This window comes from Rattus rattus, chromosome X, assembly GCF_011064425.1.
Source record: "Rattus rattus isolate New Zealand chromosome X, Rrattus_CSIRO_v1, whole genome shotgun sequence".
NCBI classification, from domain to species: Eukaryota; Metazoa; Chordata; class Mammalia; order Rodentia; family Muridae; genus Rattus; species Rattus rattus.
In genome coordinates, this window is record NC_046172.1 from 95461910 (window position 1) to 95475406 (window position 13497).

The window sequence follows — 13497 nt, forward strand, 5'->3', positions numbered from 1 at the left end:
GGTCATTTCTTAGCTTTTTAGGGGTTTTATTTCTTTTTTTTATCTAACATTATACCGCTAACTCCATCACGACTATTGTTTATAACTAATAAACATCTGTGACATCTGTGACAATCTTTCACATATGTATATTATAGCTTGCTTATCCACGCTCATAATAATGGACGTCCAGGTTGATTATGTTTGAACTAGGGAATTCAGCAATTTACTCCTTTCTTTCCCACATTATTTCTGTGGTGACAGCTCAACTCTGAGGTCATGAATGCTCTAGGGTGAATCAACCCGAATGGGTAATGGAGTAATAGAAAGTACCTGGAGTAAAAGTGTAAATTGGTTAATATTTTTTTAAAAAAATTTACAAATTTGACTAAAGAGACATCTCAGCAGCAAAGAGCACCTGATTGAACAAACTAAGGTGTGCCCAACCCTCGGCAGTTAAGAGCAACTGATCTCAATCAAGAGATAATATGCAAATGAGGGTGAACTATGGAAGCCTTAAGAATGCTCCTTTTCTTATACAACCCCCTGCAGGTATAAACTATCTAATCAAAGCCAAGCATCTGATTCAGATGACCTGATTTCAGTTCCCAATACCCATGTCAGGCAGCTTACAACTGCCTGTAATACCAGCTTTAGACTATCTGATACCCCTGAACTCCTTGAACTTCACACTCATGTCTACAAACCCACACAGAGACATATAATTTAAAAGAATAAAATGTTTAAGAAATAGCCAGACTCAAACTCAATGGGTTTTGCTTAATCATAGCCTAACATTGGTCCAAAAGATCAGTGTCAGGGGGAAAGAGTGTGGAGGTGTCTCCTGCCATTAAGCCCATGTACTTACAGAGCATCTCAAAGTACTTGCTTTGCTGATGCATTATCTGGACTAAAAATACACTGTGTGGCGTAGTATATTTTGCTCACCCCTGTGAAGAAACAGCATATGTGGGTTAGAGAACGTTAACAAATAATGTGTCTGGCTCACCCACACAATTGGCATCTTTCAGCCATGTTTTAGATTACCTCTTCATGTATCAGGGAACATTGGCTCTGCTAACACTACACTATCATTAGTGCTAATGCCATAGGAATCTAGATTCCTTTACACATTTTCTTTCCTCTGTCACTATGCAGCATTCTGTGATACTGACAAGTGTCACTTAGAGACAAAATACTGGAAAGAAAATAATTTTCCTGGGGATTCTGGGCATGAAATATGTTTATAAAAGGAAAGAAAGTTTAGATTGTTTACAAAATGATTTAGAGACCCAATTTGCTTTGAGGATTTCCTTTCTTTTCAATTCCTCTCTGTACAGCATGCAAAGGCTGCCGTGGGGAAAATGCAAAGAGCTCAGGGTAAAGCGAGGGCGGTATACGTGATACCATTTTCACTTTCTCGGCAACTGGACAATCAACTTCTTAGTTATTTAATTAGCTGCTAGCTTCCCAGTGTCAATTCAAAAACATCTTCCAAATGACATCATATGCTTGCATATGAAGGACTGTAGCATTTGTTCAACATTAAAACCAAATTGGAAATTATTTGGAGAAAGTATTTTTTCTTGATTCTATACCAGGTCTCCTCCAATATACTTCTCATAGAAAATCAGAGTTCAAACAGGTTGGACTTTATTATATTTTAATAACCTTTTAGTTTAGATTAATATTACATTATAGGAATGCTGTAAACGTAATTTTATATTTACAGGAAACATAATAAAAGCAGCTATTTACCATATGCACTTCAAACTATCTTCACTAATCACATATTATGTTGTATGTTACCATGTATGATATGTCAAAATTGAGAGATTAATATTGAAACTTGTTTAAACTCTAGCTTTTATTCAATTTTCCCCACTAATATCCTTTCTATATGCTGGGATTCTATTCATGTTATAACAGAGCATTTAAAAAATTACATGTTAAATGGAAGAGAACCAACAAATTATAAATGAAAGAAGACCCTTTATGGTCTAAGCACACCACTACTTATTGGATTTGGCAAAATCTTTATCAATACATGATGGAAAGGGACAGCAATGGGATGATGGAAATAAAAATGAGCTGCTATGTAAGATTGCCTTCGAAGCTTCTAGTTCAGTGTCAGCTTGTATGTAATGCACTCAGCTATAGGGTCTTATAATGTTCTGGAGGGTAGCCAGTAGCAATGGCAGTAGCCTGTATTGTTTGGGAATGGTCTTTTGAAACCTCTTGACCAAAAGGAGGTATCTGACAACTGCCACTGGGCTTTTGTTTAGTAACCTCATGGTGTGTGACAAAGGTATTAATTCCTTTATAGTATATCTCCATTTAAACTTATATATAAGTCGATGTGTGCACAAAGGTATGAGGCAAAACTGGAGACTTGAGGGTAGTGAGGACAGCCTGGGGTGAGTAGTCAGTAATGCCACCTGGGTGTGTGGTGCCACTGAGGACCATCTCTGGGTCTGTAGTCCAGCAGCACAGACTGGGTCTGTTACCACCAAAGGCCAGGTAGATGTTCCTAATCTTGGCTGTTGCCTGGGAACATATTGATGTTTGAGGACTGTGCAGAAATGGCCCCACCTTGGTCCTGGGAACATGAGAGCAGGAGAGATGACCCCACCCGTAGCCAACTACAGTTCACAGGGGAGCAGGCCTTCCACATTGCCCAGCATGGGAGATCTGGCCCTACCACTCATCTCTCATGTGGAGGTGTGGACTACAGAGAGATGCCCCTGACCTCACCCCTTGCCTCCACTGTCAGGAAGGAAAGCTAGCCTTCAAAGGTCTTAAGGGTGGGAGAGCTGTTGCTGCCCCTCCCCTGCTGTAACATTCAGGATAGCAGGCCTTGCAAGTCACCTGGTCAGCACAGTGAAGCTGGCCTTGGATGTGGAGGTTACAGGTGAGCAGCCGGAGAATGAGATTACAGGAGAGACTATCTTGCCTCTTGTCTGTTGGGCAGAGGCATGGACTAGAGAGAGATACCCTCCTCCTCTCCCTCATCCCTTGTCATCTATGGTAGGCAGGAGAGCTGGCCCAGGGGTTATGAGAATTGGAGAACTTGCCATGTCTCTTACCTGCTGCAATACTTGGGAGACCATACCCTGCACCTTGCTTGGGCAGCAGGGTAAAGCTGGCCCTAGTAGAGGGGTTTGCTGATGAGTCAGCTCTGAGGGCATGAAAGCAGGAGATATCTGATCACTTCACATACCCTTCAGGCCTGGATCCAGGGCTTTGAATTGGCCCATCTCGACATCTGTCCCATGCATGACATGCTGGAGTATACGAAGGAGCTGGTCCTGTGGATCTAAAACAGTATGACCTCCATGACAGAAGGCAACAACATTCTTTCCAACTTCACCTGGAGTCCCAGAGAGGCTCCAGTATTCATAACATAACAGAAGCCAGAGGCCTCATACGAGACCAACAAATCATTGCAATGAACATCTGCAAGCAAAGAATTGAGGACAAAATAGTATACTGAGTATGGAGAACATACTGTGACACACTACAGATGTCAATGATTTTTTTTCTCTTTAAAAGGTTGCAAGGTGGAGGTAGATATAAGGGAGAGGAGATGAGGGATTTTTCGATGCGTGATGAAATACAAAAGAACCAATAAAAATTTAGGAAAATTTAGTAAACTTATTCTAATCTTTTAAGTATCATTATGCATCTATGTGACCCTCCAAAAATGCAATTAACTAACTAGCTCTCAGCCAATGTCTTATAAAATGGAAACAGAGTTTCACCTACTTACTCATCTGAGGGAGTTTGGAGGAACAAATGACAGAGTATCCATGAAGTTGGCCTTCATCAAAAGAAGACAAGGAGGTATTCATTTTCAAGCTACAAGTTAATAAAAATAAGAATGTGGTTCTGTTCAAAACAATGTAGGAAGATTTTTCTATCAAATCTATTTTTTTATTGTCATCCAAACTGCCATGGTTGACAATGGGGAAAATTTAGTCAGATGGTATAAGCTTTTAATTATCAGTCTGGTAATCTAAGAAGGTACAGCACAGTTTCTATAGTGAGTAATAGTGCACTTTATATACTTGAGCTTGGGAAAAAGAATAATCTCATATCTGAGTAATTTCATACACTATCAGAAAAACTATATGAAATGCTATATTCATTAATTTGCTTGATTGCACTAATCATCTTACAATTCATTCTTAAATCAGAAGATTTCATTAATTTCATCTTAAGTAAATATAATTTTGTTTTACTTATGCTTCAATAAAGCTGTGTTGGAGTAGTACTTTCAAATCCTAAGTTTGATACTGTTGATCTCAATCACAATGTTTCTACCTTTTGATAGTTCTTCGTATTTCAATGACAAATTGGTTGTGACCTACTGAGGTAACGATATTTCCATCTCCTACAGCTAGGCATCAGAGAAAGAAAACTGGCTAAGAAGTGAAAAATAAATTAACTAGATATTATATCTATGTAACTGAACAAAGAACTCTTAATGACTTTATTGTACTTATTACCCATTATATTTGGAATGTCACAAGAAGTTTCAGAAGCGTTTTCTATAAATTTACATACTTGTATAGCAGTTGGATATTAAAAACATCAAGGATCATAAAACATGATGAGTTTCTAATTTCAAAATGGTCCTTTTCAAGGTTGCACAATGAGGTAACTAAATATCTGAATCCACATAATAATTTGGATTGAAATAGTAATTCAAAGGACCCGACTCTTTATTAATCAGTTGGCAAAGCTAATTCTAGATAATGTATACATTTTAGGCTAATGTTCCGAGTTAGGCTCATCCTAACTAATCATCCCTAGTGAGTTTTTAGCTACTATTTGTCTATTTTGTTTATCCATGCTTGAAAAGCAATTTTTGATGCACTGGGCAGGCAGACTCACTTATCTTCCTCAGTTGAAGTTCTCTTGTTCCATGAGAAAACTGGCCCCGGAAGCTTTAGTAGATTGCTGAAGTCCTCCAGATAAGTGTTTTAAATGCCTGTGAGAAATGTGTTGATCTGAAAAGAGAATGGGATACTAGTTTTGAGCTAGTTCATTCCATTAGTAGTGATGTTAAGAATAATCACATGTTCTATCTCAAACTGCCAGGCTACACTTGCTGATGTATGCAAGGTTCACAGCTGGGTAAGACTGAGGGCCACTCTTCTACTCTGGTAGCCTGCAAAACGTCTTTCAACATTATGGAAGCTAGATGGTTGGGAAGAAACTTCCTGGTCAGTACCATCTTATGTTTCTCATGTTCTATGACTTAATCATGTCAGGTCTTTGGCAAGAGAGTGTTTCCACCTATCCCCGGGTCAGTTAATAACAATGAAAATAGTCTGTACTATTTTGAGGTCTATGGGATTTCACTGAACAATGTATTCTTGGTACTGGACACTTTATTTATCACCCCATGGTTTCCAGTAAGGACACCATCCTCCCATTAGAGGATAACTCCGTGTAAGGTTTTTTAATACATGAATATATGTTAGGAAGCTCATATAGTAGCATGCTTTCATATGACTTTCCCAAAAGACCTGTAGTGTTAGTCATTCCTACTCATATTCTCATCCCTACCTTGCTCACCCACCTTTCTTCTCATTCTACCCTTCTTGTTTCATTATTTCCATTTCTCTCCAGACCTTTGTGTTCTAGCTCCCTTATCTTGGAGGACCCCTCCGCATAGCTCCTTACCACTTGCCTGACATCTAAGGGTAGTCTAAGTGAAACACACATACGGAAAATTTTGGAGCTGACACTCACAAATGAGAGGAAATAGACATTTTTCCTTTGGAGTCTGGATTGCCTTATTCACAGTTATTGTTTCTAGTTCCATCCATTTACCTGGGAATTTCATTTTTCTTACCAGTTAAATAACATACTATCATGTCAACATACCACATTTCCATTATCCATTCATAAGTTTATGGGCATCTAGGCTCTTTCTATTTCCTAGTTCTCATGACTAGAGCATAATAGACATAGATGAGCGAGCATTTCTGCAGTAGGATGTAGAGCCTATGGGTATATACCTATAGCGGGACAGTATTGTAGGTCAACATTTGACTTTTTGAGGAAAATCTAGCTGCTGTTCTCAACCTTCCTAATGCTGTGTTCCGTCAATACAGTTCCTCATATTCTGGTACTCCTCAATAATAACATTATTTTTGTTGCTTCGTATCTGTAATTTTTCTACTGTCATGAATCATAATGTAAATATCTGATATGTAGGATATCTGATATGCAACTCCCAGTGGGGTTGTGACCACAGCTTGAGAACTGCTGCTCTACAGGAGATTCCAGCGACCACACCGGTTTGCATTCTCATTAGCAGTGAATAAGTGTTCTCCTTCTTCCACATCTGTGCCAACACTGTTGTTGTTGTTGCTGTTGTTGTTGTTGTTGTTTGCTTTTTAGATTTTCATCATCCTGGCTAGGGTAAGATGAAGTCTCAGAGTAGTTTTAATTTGAAATTCCATGATGGCTATGAATATTGAACATTTAAGAAACTGTTTCTCACTTATTTGTTTTATTATTTGAGAACTCTCTTTAGATTCGTGTCACGTTTGATTTTTTGTAATCTTTCCTTCCAATACCCATCACTTGTACTTTCTCAAAACCCTCCCATGTGGATCCTTCCAAGCTGATAGCCCTTTTCTATATTTATTATTCTTATATATACTGTATATTTACTCATTTTGATTTATTTGGTATGAGTGTTTTGTATACACACATCTGTGCAGCATGTATGTGCAGGAGTTTAAAAGAAGGCATGGATCCCCCAAAATCCATATAGTTCTTTTCAAGAGCAATTAGTGCTCTTACCTGTTATATAATCTTTCCAGTCCTTTTATGCTCCATGTTTTAATTTACTTGTTTGTTTTCTTGATGTTTGTTGTTGTTCTTTATATAAAGATACAAACTCTTTGTCAGATGTATAGATTCTAAAGGTCTTTCTCATTCTCTAGGTTATTGCTTCTCTAGAATGATGATGTCCTTTGCTATAAACAGCCTTTTAGTCTTTATGCTTTCACTACTGGGATCCTAGTCAGAAAGTCCTTTCCTATGACTATAAATCAAATGTATTCCTCCTTTCTGAATTATCAGATTCAGGGTGTCAGGTCTTATGCCAAGGTTCTTAATCCATTTGGAGTTGATTTTCATACAAAGTGAGAGATGAAGATCTACTTTTATCCCTCCATTTGTAACTATCCAGTTTGTCCAGCAATACTCGCTGAACATTTTATCTTTCCTTCCAGTGTATGGTGCTGAGCTCTTTGTCAAAATGCAGATGGCTGTCAAAGCAAGGACTGAAATATGTGACTCCTCAGTTCTTTTCTATTAATCAATATATCTGTGTCTATGCCAGACAAGACCACACTGTTCTTTTCCGAAGAGGGCAGAGAACATATTTATTGTTAACAATTGTTGGTAATTGTCAGTTCTTTTCTATTGAAAATATATTTTTTCATACAACATATTCTGTGTTCCCATACCCGCAACTCTTCCCAGATTCTCCCCCCACTTCCTCACCAATCCAAATCTATACTCTTTGTTTTTCTTTATCATTAGAACACAAAGAGACCCAGCAGACTCCAGGACTATCTGCCCTGTTGAGACAGCCATCCTTCCAGTCCAACAGCACCAGACACTCCCACAGACAGCTTGACTCCTTAGGAGGTCCAACGTAATCAGGCTCTCAGGGTGACACACACCCCACCCCAGTATCTGGCCCAACTAGGACCTCCACTGGTCTAGCAGGAGGCAGGGCCTATCCACTCAGCTGGAAAACACTCCATTTAGCTTGACTGCAAACTGCCTGGGCAGACCTAGCACTGGGAGACTTCTCACACCAAGAGACAGCTTGATCCAGGAGACCTTCATTTTTTTTTTTCTTTTTTTTCATCTTATTAACTTCTGTATTTCTATTTACATTTCAATTATTATTCTTTTCACGGCTTCCCCGCCAACATCCCCTAGCTCCTCCCCCCCCTTCTATATGGGTGTTCCCTCCCCATCCCCTCCCCCCTTTACCGCCTTCCCCAAAAAACAATTGCCGTCGGCATTGGGGGTTCAGTCTTGGCAGGACCCAGGGCTTCCCCTTCCACTGGTGCTCTTACTAGGCTATTCATTGCTACCTATGAGGTTGGAGCCCAGGGTCAGTCAATGTATAGTCTTTGGGTAGTGGCTTAGTCCCTGGGAAGCTCTGGTTATTACATGGTTGTTCATATAGTCTCAAGTTCTTCAAGCTCTTTCAGTCCTTTCTGAATCCTTCCAACAGGGGTCCCATTCCTAGTTCAGTATTTGCTGCACAGTATCTGGCTCATGTATTTGCCATTTATTCTGGCTGTGTCTCTCAGGAGAGATCTATATCCCGGTTCCTGTCAGCTCGCAATTTCTTTTGCTTTGCATCTTATCTAGCCAGAATAATATGTATGGGCCATGGGGGCAGGCTCTGAAAATGCCCTTTCAGCTCTATTCTCCCAAACTTTTGCCTCCCATTCCAGGAGGACCTTCATAAATCCAGGCTCACAGGAAATAGGTTCAACCCAGATATCCCTCAATGAAGACTTGGTACAGAAAATGTGGTAAGTATTTACAAATGGAATACTGTTTCAGCTATAAAAAACAAGAACTCACAAATTAGTAAAATGGATGAATCTAGAAAATATCCTGGAGTGAGGTAATCTCAGACCTTAAAAGAGACATACATGAGAATGTACTTCTTTGATAAGTGGATATTAAACTCAAATGCTCAGAATACCTAAGATACAACTTACATAGCATATGAAGCCAGCAAGAAGGAAGGCCAAGTGTGGAAGTTTGAATCACAAGAAAAGGACAAAACAATTACTGGAATATAGAGAGAGGAAAAATTAGGTAGTAGAGGAAGGGGTGAGGTGAGGGAAAAAGAAGGGCAGGATCACTAAGGAAAGAGATAGAGAAAATCCAGAGGGCTTGTAATGAATAGAAATAAGCATTGGGGGGGGGGGAGGGTGGAATGGGGCAGTAGACCACTAGAAAGTTCCAGCAATCAGGGGATGGAGATGCCCCAGGACTCAGTGGAAATGACATTAGCTGAAATAATCAACAGCAGGAAGATAAACATGAGGAGACCTCAACGGGCAGTAGGAGAAACATGAGATCCCCAGTTAAGTGGGATGGGGGCTACCCTCCCATCTCAAAAAATTTTAACCCAGAATTGTTTCTGTCTAAAGGAAAGGGTAGGGACAAGAAAATGAGCAGAGACTGAAGGAAAGGCCATTCAGAGATTGACTGCTCACCTGGGGGATCCATCCACATGCAGCCACTAAACCCAGTCACTATTATGCTGATGCCAAGAAGTGCTTAAGGACAGGGCTGATATGGATGTCTCTGAGAGGCTCTGGTAGAAACCACTGATACAGATGAGGATGCTTGCAGCCAATCATGGACTGACACAGGGACCCCTAAAAGATTGAGTTAGAGAAAAGGACTGAAGGAGCTGAAGGTTTGCAAACCCATAGGAAGAACAATATCAACCAACCAGACCCCACATAAGCTCCTGGAGACTAAAACCGCAAGAAAGAGTACACATGGAGCGACCCATGGCTCCAACTGCATATGTAGCAGAGGATGGCATTGTCTGGCATCAGTGGCAGGGGAGGCCCTGTTGCCCCAACAAAAGGGGATGATGGAGGGGTGAGGTGGGAATGTGTGGATGGGTTGGGAAGCGCATTCTCAGAGGCAAATGGGAGGAGGAACGGGGTGGGAGGATTGTGGAGGGGAGAGTGGGAAGGAGGACAACACTTGAAATGTAAATAAATAAAGTAATTAATAGAAAAACACAGACATCTAAAATAATAGCAATAATAAAATAAAATCAAACAAACCAGAGTAGGGCAAAACAAACAATCAGACAGGCAAGTAGCCAAAGAAAAAGCAGAAGAAACACACGTAGACTCTGAGATGTACACATTCAAAAACACAGAAAAGGCATAAAAACAAACCCAGAAATGATAATATACAAGCAAAAGACATGTAAGGTTTTAAAAATAGAACTCTTCAAATACTATTGAGTTTGCTCTGTGTTGGCCATATGCTGCTGAGTATAGGTCCTGTGCTTAAACGCGGTTTGCATACCCAGTGAGACTCTGTTGTAAAAGACTAAGTTTTTGTTTTTTGAGTGCTTTTCAATTAGATATAGCCTTTTCAACTTTCTTACATTTGTTCAGACTTTCTTTTTTAAGATTTATTTTTATTTTATGTATATGAGTACACTGTTGCTGTCATATTTTATGTATATGAGTACACTGTTGCTGTCCTCAGATATACCAGAAGAGGGTTTCAGATCCCATTACAAATGATTGTGAGCCAACATGTGGGTGCTGGGAATTGAACTCAGGACCTCTGGAATAGCAGTCCAAAGTGTTTTAACTGCTGGTTATTTATTTTTTTAGCCCCTTGTTCAGCCTTTTTCTATTTTCTTATTATATGGGTACATTTTTAAATAAATTTCCATGGGGCATCTGAAAACAAATAAATATGTGCTCTTCCTGTTTGGAAGAATACTTATAGTTGTTCATTCCATTTGGTTTATGATGTAATTTTCCCCAACTATTTTTTTATTCACTTTATATCCCTATCACTGTCCCCTTCCTCTCCTCCCAGTCCCACCGTTACACATACCTCTCCCATTGTCCTCTCCACTTCTCCTCAGGGGAAGTCCCCCTTGCGTACCACCCTGCCCTGGGACATCTAGTCCCAGAAGGACTAGGCACATCCTCTCCCGCTGAGAACTAACCAGGCAGTCCAGGGAGGGGGAAAGGATCCAATGTCAGGGAACACACAGCACCTACTCCACTTGTTAGGGGACCAACATGAAGACCAAGCTGTACAGATGGATAAGGGCCTAGGTCCAGCTCCGGAATGTTCCCTGGTTGGTGGTGCAGTCTCTGTTAGCCTGTGTGGACACAGGTTAGTTGACTCTGTAGGTCTTCTTGTGGTGTCTTTGACCCCTCTGACTTGCTCACTTCCATCCTCCACTCTTCTATAAGGTTCTGCAAGCTCCACCAGATTTTTGGCTATGAGTTTCTGTAGCTATCTTGTTCTGACACTGGATGAAGCTTTTCAGGAGACAGTTATGCTAGGTTCCTGTCTGCACGCATAGCAGAGTACATTATCATTGTGCCATTTAATTCCAGAGTTTCTATGTTTAGCCCTCTCTGGGTGATCTGTCAATTGGTAAAAGCAGAATATTAAGTCACCTACTATTTTAGTGTTGTGATTAATTGGTGATTTTTTTATACAATAATATTAAATTTTCTAATATATTGCATGTAAATAATTACCTCAAAGTTTTAGACTTTACAAAAAAGCAAAACAATGTTGCCATATACAGAGATTAGAAAAATCTATTATGTTTTAGCGAGATCAGGAATTGAAAATTGGGTGTGTCCACTTTATTTATTTATTTAATAATTTATTATTTCACAATTTCATAGATGCATATAATGTATTTCAATCATATTTGGTCTCTACTCCCCTCTCTGACTCTTCCTAGCCCACTTCCACTCCCTGCTCCCAACTTCATGTATTTTTTTCATAAGTCACTGAGTCCAATTAGTGCTGCTCATACCTGTATAAATACGGAGTCTTGATGTGCCAAGTTTGAGATGTCACCCCGGTGTCAAAGTGAGTCACATAGATAGTTGGAGTCAGCATTTATTGATAGTGTATACTATTAAGACACTTCTAGGAAACAAGTATTACAAAGTAGTAGGACTGAGCTTTGGGTACTTCAACACTTGGAATGAGTAAGTCAAGAAAAAGCCAGCAAAAGGAATCCAAGAAAAAAAATGGCTGCAGAGATAAGAAGGCAGACATGTGAGTGTATCAGCTTAGAAGTGAAGAAGGCAGGAGAAGGGAAAATCAACTGAGGGAAACTATGCCAACAGGCCAACGGAGAGCTGGTACTCTTCAGAAGAGCATGTTTGGAGGAGTAGTGGAATCTAAACCCTTATTAGAATGTATTTAGGACAGTGTAGGAGGTAAGAAATCCATGGCTAGAAACAGGCAACCCTTTCCAGGAGTTATTCTATAAAAAGAAAAAGGAAAAATAAAAGTGTCCCTGGAGGGAGAAGTAGAGGTTTTTGGTTTAAAGATGGGAGAGATAACGATATGTTATTATGTGATTAAGGAAGATTCAGCATAGAGAAAGGTTTTTAGTGCTCTCCTCCACCATGTGTTTATTAGTTTGAAATAGTAGAACTGAGGACAGTGGTAGGTCTTATGTTGTGCTACATGTAAGAATTAATTGGGAAATTTTTTTCTTCTTTTTTTTTAAATCCTCATGCTTAGAACAATTAAGCCAACATCTTTGTGGTTAGGCCCTAGATATTGGTGTGTGTGTGTGTGTGTGTGTGTGTGTGTGTGTGTGTGTGTGTGTGAAAGTATTGTTATACAGAAAACATTTGTTCTCTGTGTAGCTTCCTTTTCACCCTAAGGGTATAGGGGTACCATATTTAGTGGCAAAGTAGACAAACTAATATGTCACTATAAGTCATTAATATCTTAAAGAAATTATTGCAACCCCTCATCTATATGGCAGATAACTATCTAATCTGGTAAAGATGAGATATAACATAGATAATTTTTGATTGATGACAAAATGAAAAAGTCTACATTTCTCATTCTATTGATTCCACATCATAAGCATCAGGTTTGTTATTGTTTGTTTGTTTGTTTGTTTGTTTGTTTGTTTGGTTGGTTGGTTGGTTAGTTTTTCTGTTTGAGTCAGGTATTCTCGGCAGGCTGCCTGTCATGGTCTTTGTTTTGCATTTGCCATAGCAATCAGAATACTGCATGCCTAGTAGAGTGAAAAGCCATGCTCGCTCAAACCATGGACAATTCTCTTGACTCAAAATGAGCCATTGGGCTTTAGGGTTCTTTCCCCTTACCTTTAATGTTGAGAATACACATGCATCAGTAGGTCCAAAGGCTCTAGTATGCCCCACAAGAAGCCATATTGATGTCCTACTCTACTGTCATTGAAGAGATCGAAATTAGGTTCAATTAGAGAAAGAAGAAGGGACCAAGTAATTCCATCAACAGTCCAATCGTGCATATTTTCAAGGAAGAACTATCCAGTACCTAGTATATGTCCAGTACCTTTTTACATACTTGGAATTTTACCAACGACCAAAGCCTGGCTCTGCTAAATTACATTCTAATTGACAAAAGAAGAAATAAAATCAATAACATTTTATTTATTTTTGTCTATGAATGTTTACCCTTTATTCTCTTTTTTATGCTGACAGGATATATGGTTTTATATTATTTCATTTATGTTGGTCTTGGCTATAACACTTGCTTCAGTCAATAAAATATTGGTGGAAGTGATGAAAACAATTTTTTTATGTTTCTACTGCTAATTTTATTCAATAAGAAATATTTATGATTTTATTTTCCAAAAATTATACTTATGTGTTTATTTTTATATATTTATTATTGTGAATTATTTGTGTATTTTCTGTTCATTTA